This window comes from Geotrypetes seraphini, chromosome 8 (genome assembly GCF_902459505.1).
Source record: "Geotrypetes seraphini chromosome 8, aGeoSer1.1, whole genome shotgun sequence".
Taxonomy (NCBI): domain Eukaryota; kingdom Metazoa; phylum Chordata; class Amphibia; order Gymnophiona; family Dermophiidae; genus Geotrypetes; species Geotrypetes seraphini.
In genome coordinates, this window is record NC_047091.1 from 48,606,249 (window position 1) to 48,615,270 (window position 9,022).

Sequence of the window (9,022 nt, forward strand, 5' to 3'; positions counted from 1 at the left end):
CGCAGAGCACGGGTTTTAGCGCTGGCAGCGGTGGTAATGCTTCGACGCTCACAGAATTCCTATGAGTGTCGGAGCAGTTACCGCCGCTGCCGGCGCTAAAACCCAACTGGCTGGGGGTCCCCCAGGACAGGTTTAAGAACCACTGATCTTTAACATATAACGCCACTCCCCCTCCTTTTCTTCCTACCCTGTCTTTCCTAAACAGATTATAGCCCGGTATAACTATATCCCAATCATGGTTCTCCGTGAACCACGCCTCTGTGATCACCACTAAATCCAACTCATCCTCTTCTATAACAACCTCTAGATCCAGAACCTTATTTCCCATACTTTGAGCATGAGTATATACTGCTTTCCAGACATTGCCCCCTTTTCCCGTTTGCACAAAGGTATTTAGTGATCCACTTACTTGAGGGCTTGTACTCACCTGGGGGCTTTGATCACCCTGCTCCAATGATTCTAGTTTGAAGCCCTCTTAAGTAGGTTAACCATTTTGCTGCTGAAGACACTTCTTCCCTTCTTTGATACATACACAGAGGGGCATAATCAAAACATACGTCTAAGTCCGATTTGGGCATATGGCACAAGACGCCCAAAGTCGACAGTGGGAAAATGCCCAGTTTTGAAAAATACGTCTAGAAAAAATTTTTTCCCCGAAAATCGTCTAACTGAATATCCAGGCTATTGTTCGTCCAGACCGCCAGGACATCTATCTTTATACCAGTGGGGAATGTGTGGTGCTTTGGTTGGCGCTACAGCCTCAGCACCCTGAGATTGTGGGTTCAAATCCCTCGCTGCTCCTTGTGACCCTGGGCAAGTCACTTAATCCCCCCATTGCCCCAGGTACACTAGATTAGAGTTTGAGCCCACTGGGACAGTTAGGAAAATATGATAAAGTACCTGAATGTAAAACCACTTAGGATATAAGTGGTATATAAATAAATAAATACCACATTCTCGACCAAAATTTTGTCCAAGTCCCAAACACCCAAAACAAGACCATTTGGGCATGGGAGAGGCCAGTCTTGTAATGGACTGGCCACCAAGCCATGGCAACAGAGCAGTGGGGAACCTTACAGGGCACTGCTGTGAACTTCACAAAAAGGATGCCAGATAAACATCTCACCAGAACCTTAGGTTATGGTGAGACCCCCAAAACCTACTATACCCACCTGTCTGCAACCCCTTATGGCTGCAGGTGGCATCTATATGGCAGTAGAGTAGGGTTTTGGGGGGTGCACATGTTCCATCATAAATGTAGTGATTAGAGTGGCTTATGGGCCTGGGTCCTCCTTTCTATGGTTCACTATCCCACCCCCCCAGGCTATTTAATACACCTGTGTGCAGCTCCTATACCAGGTGCTGATGTTCTGGAGACAGGTATATTTTTTTTATTCTGATCTTTGTGGGATTGCGAGGGGGTCAATGAACACTGGGGGAGTGTGTGTGGGGGGGGGGGTCTTTACTTTGTCTCTGGTCACTTTGGATTCCTTTGCCTGTTTGGAAATACTTGGATATACCTTTTGCATATTTTTACATCGTCTAACTCACAACGTTTGATTAACCCTGTAGGATGACCAAGTCTATGTCAGCCCCCATCCTGCCCACATACTGCCCTAACTACTCCTCCAGATATGCCCCTTTCAGCTCTGGGCGCACAGCGGCATTCAGAGGCATAAAAAGTCCTGCGGCATGTCCAAAAAGTTGGTTTGATTATCGGCACTCGGACGACCCATTTTTATGTTGTCCAAGTGCCGACTTTTGCAGGTTTTTAGATGTGTGTAAGTTTTGATTATGATCCCTACACCATCCCTGATCAGCAGCCCTTGGAAAATCGTCCAAAGGTCCAGAAAGCCAAAACAGTCTCAACAACACCATCCACACAGCCATGCATTCATCTCCAGGATACGAGCTTCTCTGCGCGAGCCTTTACCCTCGTTAAGGATTACTGATGAGAATACTACCTGCATACCAGCTGTATGGTATTTCTGAGGATTCCTGCTAGCAGTAAATTTTAAAACTAAGGGCCCATTTTACAAAGCCATGATGATGATTCTCCTGCGGCAAATTCACCAAAGCTCATAGGAACTGAATGGGCTTCAGTTCATTTGCCGCAGGGGAATCGCTACTGTGGCTTTGTAGAAGGAGCCCTAAGTGTCAGGTGAAAAAAATATTTCTGTGCCACAGGAGGGCAGCAGAGACCAGGTCATTAGGATCTACACCATTATAGCACCAGGGATGTCCATGAGGGGCTAAATTGGAGGTTAACCTTCATTTAGGTGAAAAGTAGTTTAATTGTCATGTTAATCCACTGGTATAAAATGCAATACACTTCTCCCTACGTATTCGCTGTGATAGGGGATTAACAGAACCGCAAATACAGAAAAACCGCAAATAACTTTTTCATATGTTATTCGCTGTTTTCTGTTAAAAACCATTGTGAATATAGTAAAACTGTGAATAACATGGTGGGAGACCCGGTCTGTTCCTGAAGGAGAGGCAAAACACGGTGAAGAAAGTGCTGGGAATCAGTGATTTTCTCTATACAAGCTGATATAATTTGGGGGGAGGAGCCAGCAAGCTAAAAAACGTGAATAATTGAAACCGCGAATGCTGAAATCGGGAATACGGAGGGAGAAGTGTATTCAGATCCTTTGCAAATCTGTTGCCACACATTTTTCTGTGTAAGAGCTCAATGCAGAAAAGTGTAGCTAGGCTTTGTGTGCGGTTTTAATGACTTGATCGCAGTTTTGAGGGTGCCTGATGTAAAAGGAGGTTTTGCATGGCAGTTAACCCCATGTGGCCTAAATAGGGTGATTGACTAAACACACACTGTAACTTAGTTCAGTTCCTTATATCTTGTTTAACTGTACAAAGAACTTGCCTTGACTCTCCGGAGGGTGCTCTGAAAATTGCTAGAGTACTTGTAGACAAGTCAATGAAACCGTCTGCGCAATGCGCAGTGGCAGCAAAAAGGGTGAACAGAATGCTAGGAATGATTAAGAAGGGGATCACAAACAAATCTGAAAAGGTAATCATGCTGTTATACAGGGCCATGGTACGCCCCCAACTGGAATACTGCATCCAACACTGGTCGCTGTACATGAAAAAGAACATAGTACTACTCGAAAGGGTCCAGAGAAGAGTGACAAAAATGGTTAAGGGACTGGGGGAGTTGCCGTACAACGAGAGGCTAGAGAAACTGGGCCTTTTCTTCCTTGAAAAGAGAAGCCTGAAAGGGGACATGATTGAAACATTCAAGATATTGAAGTGAATTGACTTAGTAGAGAAAGAGAGATTGTTCACCCTCTCCAAGGTGAAGATAAAGAGAGGGCACTCGCTAAAGTTAGAAGGGAAAAGATTCCATACAAACATAAGGAAGTTCTTCTTCACCAAGACAGTGGTAGAAATCTGGAACACTCTTCCGGAGGCTGTTATAAGGGAAAGTACCCTTCAGGGATTCAAGACAAGGTTGGATAAGAACATAAGAATTGCCGTTGCTGGGTCAGACCAGTGGTCCATTCTGCCCAGCAGTCCGCTCACGCGGTGGCCCCCAGGTCAAAGGCCAGTGCTCTAAATGAGTCCAGCCTCACCTGCGTACGTCCCAGTTTAGCAGGAATTTGTCCAACTTAGTCTTGAAACCCTGGAGGGTGTTTTCCCCTACAACAGACTCTGGAAGAGCATTCCAGCTCTCCACCACTCTCTAGGTGAAGAAGAGCTTCTTTACATTTGTACAAAATCTATCCCCTTTCAACTTTAGAGAGTGCTCTCTCGTTCTCCCTACCTTGGAGAGTGTGAACAGTCTGTCTTTATCTACTAAGTCTATTCCCTTCAGTATTTTGAATGTTTCAATCATGTCTCCTCTCAGTCTCTTCTTCAAGGGAGAAGAGGCCCAGTTTCTCCAATCTCTCACTGTACGGCAACTCCTCCAGCCCCTTAACCATTTTAGTGACTCTTCTCTGGACCCTTTCGAGTAGTACCGTGTTCTTCTTCATATACGGTGACCAGTGCTGAATGCAGTACTCCAGGTGAGGGCGACCATGGCCCGGTACAGCGGCATGATAACCTCTGATCTGTTCGTGGTCCCCTTCTTTATCATTCCTAGCATTCTGTTCGCCCTTTATGCTGCCGCTTGATAAAAGGGATGGAAAACCTCTCATACGCTGAGAGATTGGAGAAACTGGGTCTCTTTTCCCTGGAGAAGAGGAGACTTAGAGGGGATATGATAGAGACTTATAAGATCATGAAGGGCATAGAGAGAGTAGAGAAGGACAGATTCTTCAAACTTTCGAAAAATAAAAGAACAAGAGGACACTTGGAAAAGTTGAAAGGGGACAGATTTAAAACGAATGCTAGGAAGTTCTTCTTTACCCAACGAGTGGTGGACACCTGGAATGCGCTTCCAGAGGGAGTAATAGGGCAGAGTACAGTACAGGGGTTTAAGAAAGGATTGGACAATTTCCTGCTGGAAAAGGGGATAGAGGGGTATAAATAGAGGATTACTGCACAGGTCCTGGACCTGTTGGGCCGCCGCGTGAGCGGACTGCTGGGCATGATGGACCTCAGGTCTGACCCAGCAGAGGCATTGCTTATGTTCTTATGTTCTTATTGTGCAGATGGCTTCATTGACTTGTCGATCAGAACTCCCAAGTCTCTTTCCTTGGAGTTCTCTTCAAGTACCACCCCGGACATCCTGTATTCGTGCATGAGATTTTTGTTACCGACATGCATCGCTTTACATTTTTCCACGTTGAACCTCATTTGCCATGTCGATGCCTATTTCTCGAACTTGATTATGTCACTTTGTAGATCTTTGCAATCCCCCTGTGTCTTCACTACTCTGAATAACTTTGTATTGTCTGTAAATTTAACTACCTCACTCGTCATACCAATGTCCAGATCGTTTATAAATATGTTGAAGAGCACGGGTCCAAGCACCGAGCCTTGCAGCACCCCGCTGGTGACACTCTTCCAGTCCGAGTATTGTCCATTTACCCCCACTCTCTGTTTCCTGTGCTTCAGCCAGTTTTTAATCCACATGAGTATTTCACCCCGATTCCATGGCTTGCAATTTTACGAAGTAGTCATTCATGTGGAATCTTGTCGAACGCCTTCTGAAAATCCAGATATACAATGTCGACCAGGTCGCCCTTGCCTATCCATCTATTTACTCTCTCGAAGAAGTGCAGCAATTTCGTCACGCAAGATCTGCATTTGCTGAAACCGTGCTGGCTGGTCCTCATTAAACCATGTCCGTCAAGGTGATGAATGATGTGGTCCTTTAACAGCGCCCTACCATCTTTCCCGGTACCGAGGTCAGACTCACCGGTCTGTAGTTTCCCGGATCTCCCCTCGAGCCTTTTTTTGAAGATCGGCGTAACATTCGCCACCTTCCAGTCGTCCAGAATCTTTCCCGATTTGATCGACAGATTGGCTATCAGTTGAAGCAGTTTAGCTATAGTCCCTTTCAGTTCCTTAATGACCCTCAGATGGATGCCATCCGGTCCTTGGGATTTATCACTCTTAAGCCTATCAATCTGCCTGCATACCTCTTCTAGACTGACTGTCAACCCTGTCAGTTTCCCGTCTTCGTTTCCCGCATATAGTCTGATAGATTCCAATATGCTGTGTATATCCTCTTCAGTAAATACAGACACAAAAAATGTGTTCAGTTTGTCTGCGATTTCTTTGTCCTCCTTTAGCACTCCCTTTATTCCATGGTCATCCAACAGTCCCACTGCTTCCTTCATGGGTCGTTTCCCCTTAATATATCGAAAGAATGGCTTGAAGGTTTTCACCTTCCTCGTAGTCTCTTTTGGCCCCTTTTACCACCTTATCCCAGTTTTCGTCCATTTTTGACCTTTTCCATTCCTTAAACAAAGTTTTCTTGTCTCTGATCGCTTCCTTCACCTCTACAGTGAGCCACGCCAGTTCTTTGCTCTTTTTCCTCTTTTTCCTCTTGGATCCTTTTTTGATACGTGGTATATAGAGATTTTGTGCCTCAGTGACTGTGTCCTTAAAAAGGGACCAAGTTTGCTCTAGCATTTTTACAGTGCTTATCCTCTTCTCAATCTTCTTCCCCACCATGAGTCTCATCCCTTCGTAATTTCCTTTTCGGACGTTTAGCGCTGTGGCCGTCATTCTGGACCGATGTTTCTCCCCTGCATCCAGGTTGAAGCGGATCATGTTGTGATCACTGCTTCCCAGCATCCCTTCTACTTGTATACCTTGTGCCGGTCCTCGCAGACCATTTAGAATTAAGTCCAGAATTGCATTTTCCTACTGGAACAGAACATGCGCAGGTCTTTGACCTAAGGGCTGCCGCGTGAGCAGACTGCTGGGCACAATGGACCACTGTTCTGACCCAGCAGCAGTAAATCTTATGTTCTTATGTCACACTGGTATTCTCTGGTACAGCAGTGTCAGCAACTTTTGGATCAGTCCAGAGTTCATTCTTTGGTGGCGTAGGTGACAAAACGCACCTTTCTCCCCAATGTGGGTGGTATAGTGTTAGCAGATATGCAGGACCGCCGTGTAGATGTGGTCCTCAGGAAATTCTTTGACGCAGCAGCTTTAAGCATTAAAGCTGCTTTGGCGACGTCTTTTGTCGCACAAGCCTGTCATGCTCAAATGCGCACTCTAGAGAGTAAGGTGGTGGATCCCCCTCCTCAACTTTTTTCTGGCGGGGACAGATTATATGGCGGATTCATGCAATATAAATCTGAAAGATCTACTATGTCCATCTGATGTATGGTCTAAAAAGGAAAGAGGGAGGGTGGGCTTATTGCGCTGTAATCATTGTACAGCTTGTTTGTTAATGTGTGAAGGTGACCATATTTGCATAACTGGAAGAAAACCAATGACTGTGACATTTTCTGCCACATGTGAAACTATAGGTGTGGTATATGCGATACTTTGCCCATGTGATTTGTGCTACATAGGTCGTCACACTGCGCGATGTTTAAAAACAAGATTATTTGAACATCGTTCTAATATCACCGATAAAAGGCAGGTAGATGTACTTACATGACATTGTGCTGAGAAAAATTACTCATTTGAGGACTTCCTGTGTTTCGTGTTGGATCATATCCCCGTTGACAGCACGCCGTGGTGATGTGAAAACGATGCTCCATCAACGTGAACAGAGATCTATATTCTTTCTAAATACCATCTGGCCCAATGGACTTAATCAGAAAATAGAATGGGGTGCATTTTACTAGTTTTTCTTGACTGAAGTCTTTGATTTGATTGTTGTAATACTAGTTGGATTCTCAACGGAAATGACATCTTGTGACCAGAAGTTTAAAACCATGCGTCATTCTGAGCTAAGAAGTGAACAGAGCAGGAGAGAACGGGAACTTCCCTGACGCAGCCACGGGTTGGCGAAACAAGAGCCTTGTTGGATTTTTAACAGCACTGCTAGTCCCTTATCTTCATTCCAGTGTGAAGTTTGCTATAGCAGGAAGATCGTTGTGCTAGATGAAGCATGTCTTGCTGAATGGTTAACATCAATGAAGATAAGTGAATTGTCTCTCTTGTACTTTTTCCTTTGTTCCCTGTGCACAGTGATGGGATTTTTCCCAGCTTGAAAAATTGCATTTTGAAACTTGGTGGAGTTTTTTGCCTGTGATACTGAATTAGAATGGCTAAAAAACTCATTGGGTTGCCGTCTACAGATCACTATTAGTTGAGGCTTTTTCTCTACTTTATTTAAATTATTTTTCAGAGGGTACCCTCACCACTTGGCTAATAACATTTGTTTTTTGAGTTTTGAATTTTAATTTTGTTATTAGTATTCTGGGGATTGTATGCCCTTATGCAAGTTTGACAAAGGTGTCAACATACTCCGTTTCTTCCCACTGAATACTTTGGTTCAAAACAGTGGGCTGGTGATTCCACTTCCAAGGCTACTTTGGCTAGACTGCCTTTTCAGGAGCAGTTTGGCACAAGTTTGGATGATCTCATGGATTCTGAGATGAACCGTTGCCCTAAGGCTCGGCCTGAAAGCAGACCCAGTCCCTTCTGGGGTTCTGATTGTTCTAATTTCGTGGCTCACAGTACTTCCGACTGTATGCAAGTGCCACGTCGCAGGTATTTTCACAGGGCTACCAATGACAGTGTAATGGCTACAGGCGTTCCCAGCCTTCCTACTCCAGTTCTGCACCCCCTGATGAAGAGGCACAATGGCACCAGGCCATTGTTCCTCTTCAGATAGGGGGTCGGCTGTCAGGTTTTCTTCCCGCCTAGATGCGCATTGCATCCAATAAGTGGGTCTTGGACTTTCTTCGGTGAGATTACAAACTGGAATTTGCCCGGCCTCTGCCATATTGGTTCATGTACCCTCCTACAGGTGAGCTGGTCAAAGAGCTCAAGGTTCAAGCCACCATTCAGCGCTGGAAGGACACTCGGGCTCAGGCAGATACTCCAGCTACTTTCTCGTGCCCAAGAAAGGCTCAGAAGATTTATTTATTTATTTCTAAAATTTCTAAACCGCCTATAACTAACCAATTAACAATTAAAACATTCACAATAGTTGAAAGGACAGTACATTTGCAAAATGCATTCAAATTACATTCCAATCACATAGTAATTTAACCCAAACTCAAACAACTCAACAAGTTTACATGTTATCTATCCCCACTAATTAGAGTACAACAATTACAAGCCAGAGTTCTTATTAAATATACCTATTGATACAATTTCAAAGAAAAGCCTCCGTAAATGGTTGTGTCTTCAACATCTTTCTAAACTATAAACGGTCAGAACAGGTCCTCAGGATGCCAGGGAGGGAATTCCAAATTTTTACCCCGCCACGGACAACATTGCCGCTGTAGATTTAGCGTATCAAACAGTTTTCTCCTTTATGGAAGTTAATCTCATAGCACCCTTAGTGTCCTCAGCTGATACACCTCCCATAGATTTTGAAAATTCAGTGGTACAGATCCATACAAGCTCTGATGTATCACTGATAACATTTTATAACAAACCCTTTGCGACACTGGAAGCCAGTGCAGTTGTTTTA